The 18452-nt window shown below is 42.7% G+C and overlaps 1 protein-coding gene and 1 long non-coding RNA gene across 3 annotated transcripts in view; one reads left to right on the top strand and one right to left on the bottom strand.

Moving 5' to 3' along the window:
- Positions 1-18452, bottom strand: part of Zfhx3 (zinc finger homeobox 3) — a 929635-nt gene that overhangs the window by 383011 nt on the left and 528172 nt on the right. The gene's annotated exons all lie outside the window — the stretch shown is intronic.
- Positions 646-15063, top strand: LOC110597463 (uncharacterized). 2 transcript variants are annotated; one of them, XR_013430970.1, is made up of 3 exons: positions 646-810; positions 9422-11692; positions 14737-15063. It is a non-coding gene; the product is annotated as an uncharacterized LOC110597463 (long non-coding RNA). The 2 variants fall into 2 exon arrangements; XR_005731195.2 differs by lacking the exon at positions 646-810 and adding an exon at positions 5622-6451.

The following is an 18452-nucleotide window of genomic DNA, read 5'->3' as shown; positions in this document are numbered from 1 at the left end:
GTTAGTGAAATTCATGGCTTAATGAAATAAAATATGACCGGGGATACCTGAGTGTAAACACAGGCATTTCTGTGACAGCTACATCAATTCTGTGGACTCAAGTGAGTCACTAAATGTTTCCATGTAAGTAGGACAACTGCAACTGAAGGATTCTCTTCTCTGCTGGCTTCTGGAGTACACCTTGCCTTAAAGAAACAGAGACTGGAAACTGCGGGCAAGCCACTTGGTGGTGGCTGAAAGATGGCATGGAACCCTAAGCAGATCACTCAAAAGAACTCACTTTGTCCTTCCACAGAGGATCAGTGAGTAAATGTATGTATGCTGTTTTAAGTTAAAATGCTTAAAAAAAATAAAAAAAATAAATGCCCCAATTTTAGTGAACTTATAAAGTTAAGTGGCCAACTAATGACCTATTACAGGCTTTTTACCGGCACATGTAATATGCTGTTTTCACTGCTGGGCCTGAAATAGCATTAGCTGGACGTGTCTTGGACTTGGCCTGTCTCATGAGATGTGAGCTCCCCGAGGACAGAGCCACCTTTGCTGGGGACACAGAGCACAAGGCCTTGCAGCTACTAATCAGTGTTCTCAGAATTGAACCACAGTGTCTTAGTTTTGCATTTACTTGAATTCCTTTAGGTCGACTGCACTTCTTGATCCTCAGTCATATTTCTTGATTGCCGAGTAACTCAGAGTGTTTGGGATGAAGAAATGTGAAGAAATGCCTTTCATTAGTGATTCATTCTGCTGTGATTGGCCAGTCGGATTGAGGCAGAGGAGGGGACTTCTGGCAGTCTGGGCATGACTGAGGTATGGCTCAGCCAATTAAGTACTTCACACCAGAATATTCCACAAATGCTATAGGATAGTGAAGTAATTCATCACCTATATTTAAAGTTGGATTTACTGATATTTTATGGTATTAGATATTATTTCTATTAACATTTTATGCTGAAATTACAGAATGATTCGTGAGTACTGAATTTTTGATTGCTTTTACACTTGCTGGGACACTATTAAACTTGATTTACGTTAATAGCACTGTAAGAAGATATTAACAATGAAATTTCCAAAAGCACTTAGCATCTCATAATTGGAGTTAAATGACAAAAAAAATGAGGAGATAATAAAGTAAAGAGAGAAAAGGAGAGAGAAAGTTTTGACAATATCCTTTTTAACCTGTGGTTCTTAATAAGATTTTTGCAAGGATTGTTTTAGGTTAGGAAAGAATCAAATCTCCGATCAGGAGAGATGATGCTGATTTATTAAAGGGGTTTTATAATATGGAATAAAGACTGAGCTCCAAGTAGAAAGTACAAAATTTACTGCTTCTAGGAGAGGAAATTTTCTGACTTCCAGAGTAAGGAGGAAACTTCAATTGCTACCCTTCCTTCCATGGTGGCTAGAAGATATTCTAACATTTTTCTTTTAAATGAAAATAATCAATTTAGGCATGATACTGGGTTACAGAGAAGTAGGCATCACAAGACACCAAAGCTAAAACTGTAACAATTAATAAAACAAAATTTTATCAAGCACTCTTTGTGTATAGGCTCTGTGTTGAGAAATTTATTCATATAATTTCATAACATCTATGTGCATTAGTCACTATTATCTTCTATAGTTTACAGCTAAAGAAAGTGAGAATCAGAGAAGTTTGGTGATAGGCAAGTAGTAGCATTAGGGATTTGAACCCAGGCAGTCTCGCTCCTGAAAAGATCCCTAACCACTACAGTCTTTTGAGGCTAACCATTAAGTTATAGGTAGTCTGATTAATGACAAGAGTCACATTATAAATGCCTTTCATGGGCCCTCTGTGCTTTTTCCCAAAAGGACCTCTTCCTTCCTAAGAAAATGATTGAGACATATTTTATAAAAATTAGTATAAAGGTGAATGTGAATGCTATTTAATAGCAGTGTTACTCTTCTATGTTTAAATATTTTCTTTGACCTTAAAAATTTGTTTTTAAAAAATGAGTTTAAAAGAAATTGAAGAATTTTCCTGGGCCACTAACAGTGGTAGGGCCCTAGGTATCAAGTCTACTGTCCCTACTGGAGAATTCAGCCCTGGTTAGCATGATGAGCAAAGTCAGAGCTAGAGTCTGATTTTCTATTACAACAGAATCCAGAAAACCATGAATGGAAATAACACAAGAAAAGGAACCAGAGGGTTTCTGTCTCCTTTATATTTCTGGAGGACAACATGGCCTGGATCTCTTCATGCTCCTCTGGGATTACAACTCCAGATCTGAACTGGTCTTCAATACACAGTCTTCCCTGGGTATCCACAGGGTCTTTGTTCTGGGACCTGCCTGGATACCAAAATTGGAGGATGCTCAAGTTGCTTATGTAAAATGATGTAGTTCTTTGCATATAACTCACATGAATACTCCTGTAGACTTTAAATCATCTCTAGGTTATTTAAAATACCTAATTCAATGTGAAAGCTGTATAAATACTAGTGACACTGTATTGTTTAGAGAACAACGACCAACAGTCTGTCCCCGTTCAGTATAGATGAAATTTTTTGCAAAGGGGACATTTCTGATCCGTTGTTGGTTGAATCCATGGATAGGGAACCCTTCAATAAAGAAGGCTGACTGTACTTCTAAATCTTTTTTGTTAACAAACTTGGATGCTCAGCTGATAATACCACCTACAAACTAACAGAATATTAGAGATGGTGAGTGTTGACAGATACAAGATCTGCTGCTCAATTAGGATTCAGACTCGGTTGCTGTTTGGGAAATGATTCCCTGCACATGCAGGAGAAGCCCAACCATACAAGCTCATCCTCCTCCCTCACAGGGAGCAGCCGGGGTTTCTGTCTTAAACAGAAAGTGAGATTCATTCATTCAACTCTTTCCTCAAGCCAGCGGTGCTTTCCTTGACCTATTTTCTTGGGAGCTAAAAAGAAAACTAGAGATCACTCTCAGAAGGTACTGAATCTCAAGCTTTGGCCCAGACTTGAATATATTTTGAGTAAAGATAATGGGGCAAAATCTATTTTTAGTTCCCACATTGCTCCTCAATTCCTTTCCTGGATATAGGGGAAATCCAAATGTGTATAACCACAATCCCATTTTAGGGTTGATATCTGTTTTGCTTTATGATAAAAGTAATCTCAAATTAGTACTGGTTGAACTAAGTCATTTGCATGAAGTCTTTTCAGTGGTAGATATAACAGACTGAATGAGATTCATGTGTCTAAATTTTCCCCTGTCTAAAGGCATGGTTTAAAGAGGAACAGCAATGTATACTTTTATTAAGCAAGGAAAGAGCTCCAGGAATTGAGGATAAAATATTTTCCTTGTAATTTTTGAACTCATTTAAAATTGTATGCTGTTACTGACCTCACTCTTTAGTCTTTTAAACCAGAGAACAAATAGCCAAGTATTTTGCATTTACAGAGTTCATTTGGAAATTGGGCATTATTTATCTTAAAAAAATGGATTGAGAATGTGAATTTGGAGTTCTGTTGAGATCATAGTTCACTAAAGGCACAAAATAAAAAGGGATTGGTAACTGGTAAGCAAATGACAGATGATTGAATGGATAGATACATGAATAGATTAATGAATAGACAGAAAAACAGATGGATAATACAGATGAATGAATTAATAGAGACACAAATGGATAGACAAGTAGATGACAGATAATAGAAAGATATTCATAGATCAATATATGGTTTGAAAATGGATAGTGAGATGCACATGGATGAATAGATGACTGGAAGCAGAATAAATAGTTGATATATAAATGAATATGGCTAGATGAATGGATGGATAGATGCTGGAGATTGATGAATGTGAGGGCAAATTTGGAATGAAATTGTAGATAGATGAAAGGGTGCAACAATATCATGATTGTACCCAACTGCAGTGGAATACCAATGAAGATAATGGCATTTCTCTTCATGGAGATCTTAAAACTGTTTAACTATTTTGGGGGCGCATGGACTGGAGGCAGGAAATTAGTTGGTCTTGAGGGCCCTGAAGTTTCAAGTTAAATGCTTCAAAGATGTGAAAATATACATGGGTGTGCCATGACTAGACCACTTTTGAATTCTCCATAATTACTTAATTCTGGCCCATCTGGCCTCTGACACCTCAGAGAACAATAGGCGGATGCAGAGATGGAGGACGAAAGTGACTTCCCTGGGCAGCCTTTCTTCATCCTTGATAATACACAAGAAAACATCCCTTTTAGCCTCTTTATTTCTGATATTCATATATACCTTTGCTGGTAGACCTACTTGGGAAAGCCTGGTGCTGTAATTAATCCATGTCACAGGAAGATGTAGTATCGGCAGAATTTATGAGTGGGTTTGAGCTGCGGTGATGAGTAGAGGCACCTCAGTCCGTGTGATATAAATTCCTCTGTTAATTGGATTGCTGGAGCTAATCAGAAGCCAGAAAGGGAATAAAAAAAAAAAAAAATCACTGCTTCTGCAGCTGCTGCTGCTGCTGCTGCTGGCTGATAAAGCGGACAGCTCCTTTCAGGCCAGGGGGTGTTGGAATTGAATCCTCATGTGGAGGTCTTACTCTAGATGGCTATCTCAAAGGTGACACATCCCTTCTGTCACAAGGCCAGGAGGAGATAGATAGGGCGATGGGAGAGAGGGGAGAGGGATCCCAAAGAGATTTTTATTGCCCAATTGTAAAAACAGAGTGAGTAGGGAGAGATGAAGGGAGCACAGGCCAAGGTGGGGAAGGTGATCACCATCAACAGCCAAGAGGACTGGAGAGTTTTCCTAATGTGAAGTACCGCTCCCTGGGACATGTGGGCTTGCCAGATGCCACTCTGGACTCCGAGGCCTCCTCTCCACAGACAAGAGCAGCTTGCAGGAGAAAGCCATCTGTGGCTTGTCACTTACCTTATATCACATTCTTGCTCCCACTCCCCTGAAGACAGAAGGCTAAGGGGAGGATGCAAATCCCATAGGGTACTTGGGCAAATGCAGAGCAGGGAGCTCAGGTGACCCACTTATGCCAAGGGGAGGTAAGGGAGAAGACGAGGTGTGAAATCTCTCACCCTGGCAGAAAACCAGCAGGGCAGAGCCCCTGACAGGAACGTTCCATTTGTGTCCACTTGTTCCACCTTTTGGATGGGGTTGGGATAGAGCAAGTGTGTGTTCATCTTACAAACCTTTCCCACCAAGGATCAATGGTTTCCAGTTGAATGCATGCATTGCGGCTGACCAGGACACTGGGTAGGGACTGTTGCTTAAGTCTTCTCTGCAGGAGAAAATGGGTCCCTAAATTTGTTTTTACCAAGCTGAGTGCCCAGCAGTTCTTATTAAATTCTACTTTTTCTCTCCTGTATTCTTTTTGCCCTGTGATTACCACTTCTTTGCCCATATTTCTTCCGAAGCCCTCTACATAGACTCCCAAAGCCCTGCCTCGGAGGTAAATCCTTAGCTTCGATGAGTAGGCGGCAAGCCCCTCTTGCACACAACAAAGACTCTATTTTTTTTTCTATCTTTTGGGCGACACGATAAAAAATAACCCTGTATTTATGCAAATTGCAAAGTAGCGTGTGATAATGAAAACAAAACAGCGCTGGCCCGCAGCCAAGACATGGCGCTGACGGGGGCTCCCGACCATTTGGCTCTTGATTCTTCGGGGAAAGCAGCTGTAGAGAAATGAGAATACTGAACACCCTCCTAACGCGCGCACACCCTCGTCCGCACGCATTCCGGCACCGGTCGCCTCGGAGCCAGCCCAACTTGGGGATCCAAAGGCGGTTCTGCTTCCGACCGCCGATGAGCAGGGCAGCGTCGTCCCCCACGAGCCTCCCTGGCCCCCTGCTCCTGATCCCCTTTCAGGAATTTACAAACATTTTCCCCAGATCAATATCCGTATTGATTATTCATTGTGAGTGAGTCGTGTGTCTTTGGTGATCCAGCTTGCAGAGGTAGCAGCCAAAGGCTGCTGCAGGGGGAAAAAAATAAAATAAAATAAAATAACAGAAGGCGACAGGGACCCAGCTCTTGCTGGGTCTGCGGCTGTCGGCAACACCGAGAGGGAGAAGAAGAGAGAAGAGGACTTCAAAACGAAGGGTTGGGCCAGAGTGGAAGAGAAAGAGGGGCGCAACAGCAAGAAGAAGGAAGCCAGGGCCGGACGGTCTGGTCCTGGGGATCTCGATGGCTTGGAGGAAACCCCCATGTTGGGTCAGCTGTGACGCACAGATGGCCGTGGACTTCCTTGGCTCTGGGAGTGAAAAGTGACTCACAGTTTTGGTATCTCCTACGTAAGAGCTTTGGGGGGATTCCTTGGCTCGCTGACAGGCAAAGCAGAACTGCAGCAGCGGTGAGGTGCAGCGCACGGTGATTCCTTCCACCTGCCTCGCCGAGGAGGATGTGCCGTCCTTGGGTTTGGCTTGAACAGCTTGCTGCTCTCCGATGGCACGCAGAGGGAGAATAATTAAAAAGGCCAGCATCACTTACTAAGTGAGTAAACACAAAGCCGTTCCAAACGTGCTCTCCAGCTAATGAGAAGCTGTAATTTCTTATACTTCAAGGCAAAAAATAAGACGGTGATGGGGGCTCAGTGGAGTGTGTGTGTGCGGTGGATCTGGGGGTGGGAGGTGGTGGTTGGTGATGGAGATAAATCGACTAATTGTTGTCAATGTTTAAAAAAGGGATTACTGGAAAAGACAGTGAAATGATGACAGGAAAACATCTTGGACCAGAGCCAAAAAAAAAAAAAAAAAAAAAAAAATAGAGGCAAATCAAGTCTGTAGCTCGGAGAGAAAACACCCATCGGTCCGGTGGGAGGCTCGGCAGGGATTGCCTGGAGTTCCCCAGCTGAACATGGAATATAGTGCAGACACACAAGAGGACGGGACCCAGGACCATCAGAGTGTCCGGAGGAAGGAGCTACGGCATGCCAGGGTACATGGTTATGTCATACATTGAGAAAAAAAATATCCCAAACCAAAAAAACAACACAATAAAAACCAACCTGTCCTCTCCTTCTAATTGGAGCCTTCTGCTTGCTCAAAATTGCTTCAGTTTATTAAAAGCAACCCCCTCAATATGCCTTCTGATGCTAGGAGCTGCTGATTCTGTTTGTTTCCAGGAAGCTGCCGCAAGGTTACAGAAATGTCCTGGAGGAAGGAGGTTGAGGAAATTCAGTTTTCCATTGGCTGGGCTTTTGGCAAAAATGCCAGGTGATCATCTTTTGCCATTTGGACCGCCATGTGGGAGCTAGTTTAGGATTCCTCTTCTGTTGTCACCCAGCTGTGGCTTGGTGAGTCCAAAACCAACCATGAATAAGACTCTTTTAATATACTGTTCAAACACACATGACAAAGTGAGGACCCTACGGAATAAAGTGAGCCGATTTTCCTTCTTTCTGGGTGTTTGGTTAATTGAGCTATATGGTTCTCTTTCCCATGAGTGGAGTTGGGTATTTTTTTTTTTTTTAAGGATTTCTGGAACTGGGAGTTAAGATAGATAAGATATCCTCCTTGTAAATGTTTTTTTGTTTGTTTTTAAATCTTCATGTTGCTTCCTTATTTTGAACTCCCCAATGCATTCCAAGTTTCCCAAGCAGGAGAAATACATCCTGCAGAAGTGAGCCTTGGAAACCCAGAGGAGGTGGAATTAAGCCAGTTGTGGATGATTCGGGAACCTTATATCGCATATCTTCATGGAGACCCGTGGCACTGGTGTGTGGGCGTGTGTGGGCATCATGTGGCGTGTATGCGGCTCTGTGTCTGCATGTCTCTCTGAGAGGGAGGGAAAGAGTGAAGTCAGAGAAGGCTGAATGTTTGGGTTTTTATGTAATTCATGCAGAGCATGTTCAGTGCTGCAAGGCAGACAGCCACCCATCCCTGGACTCTGCGGCTCTGGAGGGCCTGCATGGACCTGATCTGAATGTTAAATGCAGGAGACGAAATTAGCATACTAACCAAGGACATCAACCCCTCCTCGCAATCAGTAAATGGCTGTCTCCTCTCTCTAAAGCCGGCACAGCCATGCACGCCAGCCACTTAACTATGTCCTCTGCCAGGTCCTTTTTTGTGTTTGTTTTTTTGTTTTTGTTTTTTGATGAAAGACTGGAAATTCATTAATGAGGAGGGAAGGAAGGGCTTCAAGGGGCTGTAATGAAAACAAATGATCCTCTTTAAACCTCATGACGGCCAATGCTGTGGGTGGGGGGTGGCAGGGCTGCTTTCTGTTCTGGGGCTGGAGAATAGGAAATTCCACAGACAACAGGCCACTTGACGGGAGCCAAAGAACGCACTGCTTGGAATACTTCTTCTATGTGGCACAGCCCAGCCATGACCAGTATGTCTGTGTTAATAAACCTAGAACAAGCTTTATTTTCCTAACTCTGAAAGAGAAGTGTGGTCTACCAGATGTCTTTCCATTCAGGCACAGGTGATCAAAGTTTCTTGCCCTTGTGAGGGTAGGAAGAGCATTCTAGAATCTTTTGGTAAATGGCCTTTTGTTTTTGAACTAATACAATTTTTTTTTCTTTTGGACTATGCATTGGGTCCTCTGTAAAGGCAGTGGTTGCTTTGGTTTTAATCTCTGTTATATGAGGAAGCACACAAAAGAAAAGATTTGACTTTTACTTCTGTGGAGCCCCAGACTGAAGTAGATAGGATGCTAAGAGTTGACAATCAGACACTTCATCCCAAGTATTAGGAGGGTGAAAGTTTACTTCCTTCTTTATTTTAACCACTTGAACCTCAGAAACAAAAGTCTTCCCTTCCATTGTACTTTCTTGGTTTGGTTTGATAGGAAGGGTTATATATGCTGAAATCTCCAGGGACCTGTGGGCAACAGCCTGAGGAAGCAACATGGTGGACTGGGGCTTGGAGTGACCTGAGAGCACCAGCCACCTGCTGGGGGGACCAAAGCCCTGCTGGTGTTACCTGACCTGAGGTTCCCAGAGGTGGACGCTGGCATGCTTAACTATAAAATAGACCAATTTAAAAACTATCTATGGTTAAATAAAATACATTTGCAAAGATAGTCTTGGCCCACAGTGTAGCGGTTTGTAGTCTTTGCTTTAGTATAAAATATCTAGCACAGGTACTTTTACTTTGTATTCATTGAAAAATGTAGATACTATCAATGACTGACAAAAATCATGGAAGAGTGTGTTTTGGAGTAGAAGGGAAGACTGATTTAAAACAATGAAGAGCTGGGGGATGGATTTCCATGTAGACTGCCTTCCCAGTTAGTAGGATGGTGTAACGTTACCCTCTTCTATGGTAGTGACCTCTGAAAAGATTTATTTCCCCAGGGTCATAACTGAGAAGATTAAATGTCTATAAAGCAATGTGGTTTGCCTGGGTTTTTTTTCATGCATCTCTCCATCAATTTTTAAAATGATTAGCAATTAGGGCTATTTTAACTTTCTTTTTTTTTTAATTTAAAAAATGCCTTCTTATGTATCCACAGAACTCTCCCTCTCAAGTGGGTAAGAAAAATTAAAAAAAAAAAAAAGATAGAAATCCCCAGAAGAGAGAAATCCACCTGCAGTTTGGAAGAAAGTTATTCCATGGTGCCTGAAGTGACTTCAACAGAAAAAGACACTCCGGCAGATGGCAAAGGGCAGCAAGAAGGCCCCTCTTCTCCCACGACGACATCTCACAACCGTACCGGGCTTTCCAATTTCCAAGGTGTTCTTCACACGTATCGTCCTGTTTAATTCTCACTATGGCCAGTGATGCTGGTGAGACAGATAGGATTTGGCTGATTTTTACAGACGAGAGTACTCAGGCTCCAAGAGAGAACTTGCCTAAGGTTAAAAGCTAGAAAGAGACAGTCCTGGGTAAACCAGGTTTTAATCTGATTCCATTTAATTATTCCCCATACGTCTTCATAAAAGATGTCCTCTTTAGAACTCCTGACCCAGAGCTTCCTTGGCTCTCCCTCCTGCCCCCTCCCTTCCTCTCTAGGAGGTTTTCATCAGGCAGCCTGTGTCATTTGTGCAATTTGCAATTTTTACTCCCTGAATCCTATCAGCAGTTAAGAACCGCTGCTGGGTTATGACTGGCAATTGGAAAAATCCCCTTCATTTGCATCTATCTTCTTCCTTCCTTTAAGAGTCAAGTTTACCAAAAAGCTGCTCTGCCTTTACTTCTTTTCCCCATTTGTCTCTCTACCCAAGGCAACCCATTCCCACTCCCACCAGTGGCCCGTAAAATGGTGCCTTCCTTCCCCGCATCATTGAATTCTGGTGACGGCTCCCTCCTCTATGAAACTTCCCCTCTGTTGAATCAGGCACAATTGTCTTCGTCCTTCATTTCTGGTAACTTCCCCACATGCTTCATCTCAGATCTTTATCCTCTCCCCCCTCCCCCCACCTCCATCCTTTAAATACTAATGTTCCTGGACAGGGTTTCTGCGGCTTCTGTTCTTTGCTTTTTGCAATGTAAACCATTGGCTTCAATGGCCGTCTAAAAATCAGCCATCAGCTTACCATCTCCAGCCCAAACCACTCTCCTGAACTCAACCACAAGTAGCAGGCGACCTGTTTTCTCCTCCTTGGGATGGGTCCTTGGAACTTGTACTGTCTTCCTACTTCTCTCTTAGTTTATTTCCTCAGTGGCTTTCCCAACAGCTTGACTGCTGTCTTCCTCCGCAGACATGCCCGTCCCTCAATTCAACTGGTCCGCAGAGAGTGCAAATGTGGTGATCTGTTGGCCTCTGTGAGGTCCTTCAGCAAGCTTTACCTCCCCAGGAGGCCTGCAAGGCTCCTCTGGATCTGGGTCTTGCCTCTCTACCTGCCTTCTCTCTTGGGACTCTTCCAACTCTGGGCCCCATGTAGTGGGATGCCCAGAACTCCTTCATGCCTCTAAGGTTTGATATGTGCATCTTGCTTTCCAGAATGGTCAATTCTATTTGCCTCATTGCCTAATTCCTCTCCACCTTTGGGACTGTTCCAGCAAGAAGCATACCATCATCCCCCTTTAAGCCTCCATTGAGTTATGTGCTGCCCCCGGCTCCCTACCCCAGTGTCCCTCTTCCATGGCTTTTATCCCACTTTTACAATAACTGAGATGCTTAGAGGCAGACTGGTGCCTTTTATCCTTTGTTCCCAGCACTAAGCGCAGGTCCTGACGTAAATTGGATGCTTAATAAATTAACGTTACTATTTCTATTCTGAGTATCATAAATACTATTTTTTCAGCTGTAAGATCACAAGGTCTCCAAAACAATCAGGGTGAAGAAAATATGACAACCATTTCCCATAGAGAAAACGGGATTTCCTATGGTGCAGTTCTCACCTACAGCAGTTTTTTGACTTCTGTCCGGAGAGAGACAAGCACGAGGGTGGTCCTTAGGTGTCTGCTGATGCGGTAGAAACTTTAGAGTTAATTAGAAGCTCTGGCTAAAGCTGGACTTCCTTTGCAGAGTTCCCGGGAGGAAACACAAAATTAACAGTTCAAGGTTACTATTAGAAAAATGGCCTGTTTCCCTCAGGTTCTGCCTCAGGGAGCTCGTGCCTCTCCCTGCCAAGTCTAACGCGTTTCCACTTTCCTTTAGACCCGTACATTCGCTACCTTGAGATGGGTCATGGTCACGATGGTGGAGGCTCTTGAGGTCAGGGGCAGCTTCTCTGTGTATCTTCCAGCAGCAGGAGATTCTGGGGTCTCACTTCGTACCCGGTAAATTGAACACTGAGAAAAATCTGCTCGTCATCGCACAAGGAACAGGTGTGCTTGTGTAAGTTCTCATCTTCCATAAAGCAGAAAAATAAAGCCGAAAGTGGCACACGATCAGTCGCCCAGACCTCCCTGGCAGTCCCCCAGAAAGTCTCGAGACCTTATTAGGAATTCCTAACTTTGGAAATATGATCATTTGCTCTAGTTATATTCTACAGAGTCACCGCAGACGTTGAATTAGTGAATACTGAGCCACTGTTCCTAGGAGAACCAGAGGGTTAGTTTCCTGTGAACTCCTGACACTTTCAACTGATCAATACATAGCCCTGAGTGTTTCTGGTTAAGAACACCTTATTAAATATATATTGTTACCTCATTAACATTGAGCTCATAGTCAACAGCACTCTAACGCATGCCTGAATGAAGCTCATGAAGCATGTGTTTTCTTTGTGAGGTATAACTCAGCTTTCTTGCCCTTGGGGACACTAGAGAGCCTTATGCTTGGGGGGGGCATTTTAAACAGTGACATCAACAACACAAAGCACACGATGTGAAAAAACGTGGCCCTGTGGAAAGAACACTTGTTTACAGAATGAGAAATGAAACAAGAAGGCAGAGCATGGCCTTATTCGACCTCAGCTGGGAATGTTGGGTGATTCAAACTTTTTACTTCTCTGCACATGACCATGAGTAACCACCAGTGTGGCGAGCACTGATTTGAAGTCACAGCTTAACTTCAGGGAGTAGGCAAATTCACCAACATAGAATCTGTGAATCCTGAGCATTGACTGTATCACCAGAAATATACTGATGAAACAGTAGAGCTTTTGCTTATTTCCAAATAGAATACAATGACCTTGCTCAGAGGCCAATTCTGACTTTGAAGCCTATTCTTTAATTTGTAAAGAACTTCTACTTTCTGGTGAGGGATCATCTTCACTTCCTTAGAAGTCTTTATGTAACTGGCGCTCAATAGAAGTTGTCTGATGTTGGGGGTGGGGTGGTGCATTTTTTTTTTCCTTCAAAACTGGTTTGTGGTGATGAGATGCAAAGGCTGGGAGATCAATTGGACCTCATTGGAAACTGCGAGAAGCCTCCCAGCATCTATGATTCAAAGGGGGACTCAGCAAAATTATAGACGACTTGTGTTAAGCACTTGCTGGACACAGAGGAGATACTTGATTGTCTTACAAAGTTATTCTTTTGAGCTAAATCTTGCTTTGAGTCACATCTTCACTTATATTTCATGTTGCAAGTAGCTGCTCAGAAATTCATTTGTGCTGTTTTCTTATTGATTCCCATCGTGTTGTGAAGAATGGATGCAGAACTAAAGCATGACACTACCCTTTCGCACAAACCAAAGGCGTGCTTCACGTGGGTCTCAGGAGTCAGGAAAGCGGGTAGGTTGGGAATGTAGAGTAGACACCGAGGGGCAGCATGACAGAATTCAGGCACTGAGGATTCTAAAAAGAGGCTCGGAAACTTAATGTGTCTCCATAGAAGTGTAATCAGTTTAGTTCCAGCGGGACTGAAATCTCTACTCTGTTGTTTATTAAGGCCACAACCCTAACAAAGTCAGGCAACCTCTGCAAAAATTGTTCCCTTTTCTGTGAAATGAACCATGGTATCAACTCCTTGGAAAGACTGTGAGGATTAAATGAGATAATGATGTCAAATGCTTACATAATGTATGTTTAAACTCCAGGAGAAAATTTTATGAAAATGGCAGTTGGTAATTATTAGAATTTTCCAGATTCCTACCTAGCCATCTGACTTCAGAGTCATGCATATTTAGGAAAACTGGAAGTGAAGAGACCTGCTCTAGGTCAACTTCCTTATTTTATAGAGGAAAACTTGGCTGTGCAGGATTTACACATCACACAGCCAGTCGGATCCAGAGGACAGCCAAAGTCCTGAGCACCTAGATTTTTCTTCCAGATCCTTCCCCAACTATTAACTGTCTGCCACTGCCAACCCCACCCTAGTAGCCTGGCAACTGTCACTCTGTGGGTCACTATCTACTTTGGCAAAAAGTCTCCGTGTTAAGAGCGTCAGCCATGTGGCTCAAGCGGTAGTGCGCTTGCCTGGCATGCGTGCGGCCCGGGTTCGATCCTCAGCACCACATACCAACAAAGATGTTGTGTCCGCCGAGAATAAATAAATAATAAAGATTCTAAAAAAAAAAAAAAAAAAAAAAGAGCGTCAGCCAATTAGAAGTTGACACAGAGGAGGACCCGCTCTGAGTGTGACTTCTTCCTATTTCCTGGCTATACATATACATAGCCATGAGCCAATACTTTTCACAGCATATGAAAGCCAGAAGGATCACAAAGGCCACAGAAGGAGTGCTCTTTTTTAAAAAAGGGATCAATTATTTCTGCAGTTCTCTGTGGCAGTTTGTAAGATGCTCCCCTGGAAAAGCCACTGGATATATAAGCTCCAAAGCTCATAAGTGATCATGCCATATTGGGACAAGAGACCATGCTGGACAAAGTGGATGAAGCTGGTGATTTTCCACCAAGCCTGTCTCACTGAGTGGAGTACAGGCTTAAAGTGGGCTGTCCCAAGACGCCAGTGTTATTGTCATCAGGTTGGAGGCTTGTGTGTGTGAGGGAGGGACAGGACAGTCCTGGAAGAGCCCTTGTAAGAAGTGGGCAGTGCCATGGGGAGATGGACCATGGAGCATTCAGGCAGGAACTTCTATTTAGAAGGACAGCGGCCCTAGCAAGACCACTCATGTGCAGAATGAGTCTTGCCTGCAAAGCAGAGGTCAGAGTCTGGGGTGTGGGTCAAGTGAGAATGCCAAATGCTCTGAAGGGTTAGAGCCAATGTCAAAGCTCAGACTGGGCCCACTTCTGTTCAGGTGAGTTGGTATCAAGATCTGGAAGTGATCAGGTCGGCCTGGAGGGCTTGGTGGACCCTCACCTATTCCATCACACAAGAGAATCAATGTCTGCTACAAATAGCTCATGCTTGAGCAAAACATAGTACGTCTCAGTGGACACTGCATGGTCTGGGAGTTATCAGGCAGGTCCTCCTGATTCTCTGTGGCTGTGCTCTACTCCTTCTCGATTCCTCACCCATTCTTGTCCTCTTTCTATTTAGACCCAACTGAACTGATGACCTATGAATGCTGAGAGAAGATGTAACTTGATCAGAATATCTGCCTTGTGAAAGATCTGTCACTGTGTTTAATCTGCCAAGGTAATAGGTTTAAGTCAAACACCTCTGACATAGCCAACCCACTAAACTATTATATTTGCATTTTATATTGAACATGCCTGTGATATTCTTTTGGGTAGATGGAGCTGACATATCTGTATGATAATAAAGGCTAAATTATGAATAGCTTTCATCAGGGTTTTGCTTCAGTAATTTCAGCATCTTATGTGCACAGAAAAACATCCCAACAAACACACACCAGTGTCCAACATAATGTCTGTTTAGTGGCTTAATCTGGATTTACACAATCTCTTATCCAGAATGCAACGATTCAACAATGACCTCACTTATCTGGAATTGGTAATGAAGAGGATGATAATAATAATAAAAGCCCTCCAAGAATCCAGAAATGTTGTTACTGAAGTGACATCATGGAAGTTCAGGGACTACAGAGAATACCTCCAACTTTTATTACCCGTTGGATACAGGCTCCTTTTAAGCACTGGGTTTGGCTGGTTGGTAGGTGGCCAGAAGCTCTGCATAGGTAATTGTGCTGCGGAAGTCTACCCTCTCTCGAAAGAAAGGGTTGCTAGGGCAGGATTCGGGCTCTTCCATCTTTGTTAGTGTGGGAACTCATGACAGCTACCCGGGGTGTGTTGGCCCCTGTGGGGAAAGGGAGGTGGCAGCATTTTTCCAGTGTAAGGGGTCTCCAGGGTCTGCAGTCCTCCTTGGTTCCTGGAGACTTCCCCTTATTCACTTTTGAGAGTCTAGGAGAGTATCTGAATTGAGAAGTGGAGGGAAAGTGCTGAGGGAACCCAAAGAATTCTGGGAAACATTGCCTGTCATACCAACTGAGCTGAAAATCTAATAGCAGTGTCCTTGGTTGGGGATTCCCTCACCCCTGGGCATGGCTGGGTAACTGCGGGAATAGCTGCTGGGAATATTTTTGAGCGGCAGTTGAAGGAATGTTCTAGACAAGTATTCATTCTGAGAAGAGGGTTGGGCACATAGGCACATTCAAGAAGAATGACATAGTAATCAAAGGGGTCCCCAGAAGTAAAGGGTCCTAAATACCAGGTCCTACTGGCAGCACTTGCTGATCACTGGGATATGGCTTCCTCCTCATGGCCAGGTGCTTGGAGGAACGAGGCTTTGCCAGCAAAGGGCTCCTGAGTCACAAGGCATGATCTCCCCATGCAGACTTGGAGCTGTGGGCACAGGGCTCAGGACAGGAAGTCTAAGGGTAAATGGATTAGGAATATGGGACCCAGGCCGACTGGATCCCTAAGCAGCCAACTGGGTAACTGACACCCATTGAACCCTGAAGAAATGGGTACCGGGGCCAGGCTTTTGATGATACCTTTATGGAAGAAGGGTCTTTCCCAGATGACTGGATCTTTTCATATATCAGTACTGACTGTTAATATCACCCTATTTATTTTAGAAAATGAGAGAGCCATAGCAACACACTTTCCTTCTAAATGCTCACATCTGGATATAAATCTATCTGTTCTTTAGATATGAGATTTAAAAAATAAACAACAACTTGAGTTCTATTTTTTTCCACCCCTAAAACTTGCAACTGACTTCAGTTTCTAGATAATTAAATTTTATATGACCTAGTAATCTAACATGGTCCCTTCTTTCTTGACTGAGAAATGGGGGCTTTACAAGCTTCACAATACAATATTTAGTATCTTTTTAGAGGGACAGATCTATTTCTTTATACTCCTCTATATATGTATTTGTCTCAAGTTTTTCAGGCACAGATTATCAGTGTGTGGGTGCACACATGTGTTATATATATCTATATGCATGTATATATATGTGTCTATGCACTTATGTGCTTGGTTTGTATGTGTATCCATGTATCCTGTGTATGAAATGGGTCTCTGTGTATATATGCATGTGTATATACAGTTTGTAATGCACCTCTATGTATATGTGCATGGCATGTGTGTACACACGTGTATGCATGTATACCATGTATATACTGCGTCTGTGTAGATGTGTTCCTGTGTGTAGTATGTGCATATGTGTTGCAGGTCTAAGGATGCTACAGAGGCAGCTTCCCTGCAGGCTGAGTCAACACTAGAATTCCCCATCCTTTTTTCTGGCCCACACAAGTGAGATCAACGACGGTGTCTTGCATCTTTATGCTAGATGACGTTTTTACTTTTGTAAAATTGAAAACCATGTTTTTATTCCAAAAGACTGAGTAGGATGATACTTTAAAAGTAATTCTAGTCATTTAAATTTAAGGCCCTGAAAAAAAGTCCAATCTATGGTCCAAATCTATTCTCTGGCCAGAGCCCAAAGCCTTTTCATTCTATTGGGAACTGGATACAGTCTCATTCCCTTTAAACCTTTGCTACTCAGTATTTTGTTCTTTGGAGATGAGCTAACAAGTGCCAATGGATGTGTTGGCCTCAATAATATGTCTCATTTCCTCGAATGATCTATTCAGTTGTGTTATTTCCATTTTAAAATGGCCTTGTGCTTGAAGTCTCACTTTCAGTGAATGTGGAAGAAATGCTGAGTCCCCCCAACCTGGTTTTGACTCCATAATGAGTAACTTGTTTGGAGAAAAAGTCCTTAAATGATTTTCTCTGAAACCATTTACAAAAAAGAGGGCATGCAAAGAATTGGCTCCGTGTTCTTGCTGTCACTCACGGAGACTGGCTAATCACACTAAGGTTTCCTTAAGTCTTAAATGAATGAGAATTCTACAAGCCCTTGCAATAAATAGCACTGACATGTAAGTAAGAAAAAGACAGACCATCTATCCCCAAATGGGCAAAAGACTTGAACAGGTGCATCACTGCAAAAAGGAATCCAAATGGCCAATCAGTGCTCAGATTGAGAGAATGAGAGAACACCTCCAGGCCCACCAACTTGGCAAATATTAGTCTGTCAATAGCAGCATTGGCCTGGGTGGGATAGAGGCACCAGAACTTCATGCACTGCTGATGTGATTTGGCTCATGCTTCAGTTTGTCTATTTTTAAAGCAGAAGGTGCTTTTTGAATAATTTTGAAGCCAGGTCTTTGCTTTTATTTCCATTCAATAAAATTAGTGTACTCTTCCTACAAGTCAGATATGATTATTATTCCTTCATGTGCCAGTTGAATATGAATACACAAGAAAACCCAATATAGCTACATATCAAGATATAATATACCATTGTAAACAATAGGTGCTCAATGATCACTACATCAACATAAGCATGTCTGTCATATAATAAAATATTTCTAAAATAAAATATGCTTTATAAATTACACATTACAGCTGTCCTGTTTTTTGGGTTTGTGGTTTCACTTTCTCATGTTTTTGGTACCCAGGGTGATTAACATCCACAGCCCATTTTTTAAAATATTTTATTTTGAGATAAGGTCTCATTAGGTTGCTTAGGGCCTCACTAAATTACTGAGGCTGGTTTTGAACTTGTGATCCCCTGCATCAGCCTCCCGAGTTGCTGGGATTACAGGTGTTCACCACTGTGCCTGGCTTATGGGTTTGTTTTTTATTCTAAATTTATATAACAAAAATTTTTATTTTAGCCATTTTTTTTCATTTTAACCATTTTTAAGTGTATGATTCAGTGGCAATATTATATTCAAAATGTTGCACAACTATGTGTTCTATTTCAACACTCATTTT

The sequence above is a fragment of the Ictidomys tridecemlineatus genome, chromosome 15 (genome assembly GCF_052094955.1).
Source record: "Ictidomys tridecemlineatus isolate mIctTri1 chromosome 15, mIctTri1.hap1, whole genome shotgun sequence".
NCBI lineage: Eukaryota > Metazoa > Chordata > Mammalia > Rodentia > Sciuridae > Ictidomys > Ictidomys tridecemlineatus.
This window is presented reverse-complemented; position numbering and strand designations above follow the sequence as displayed.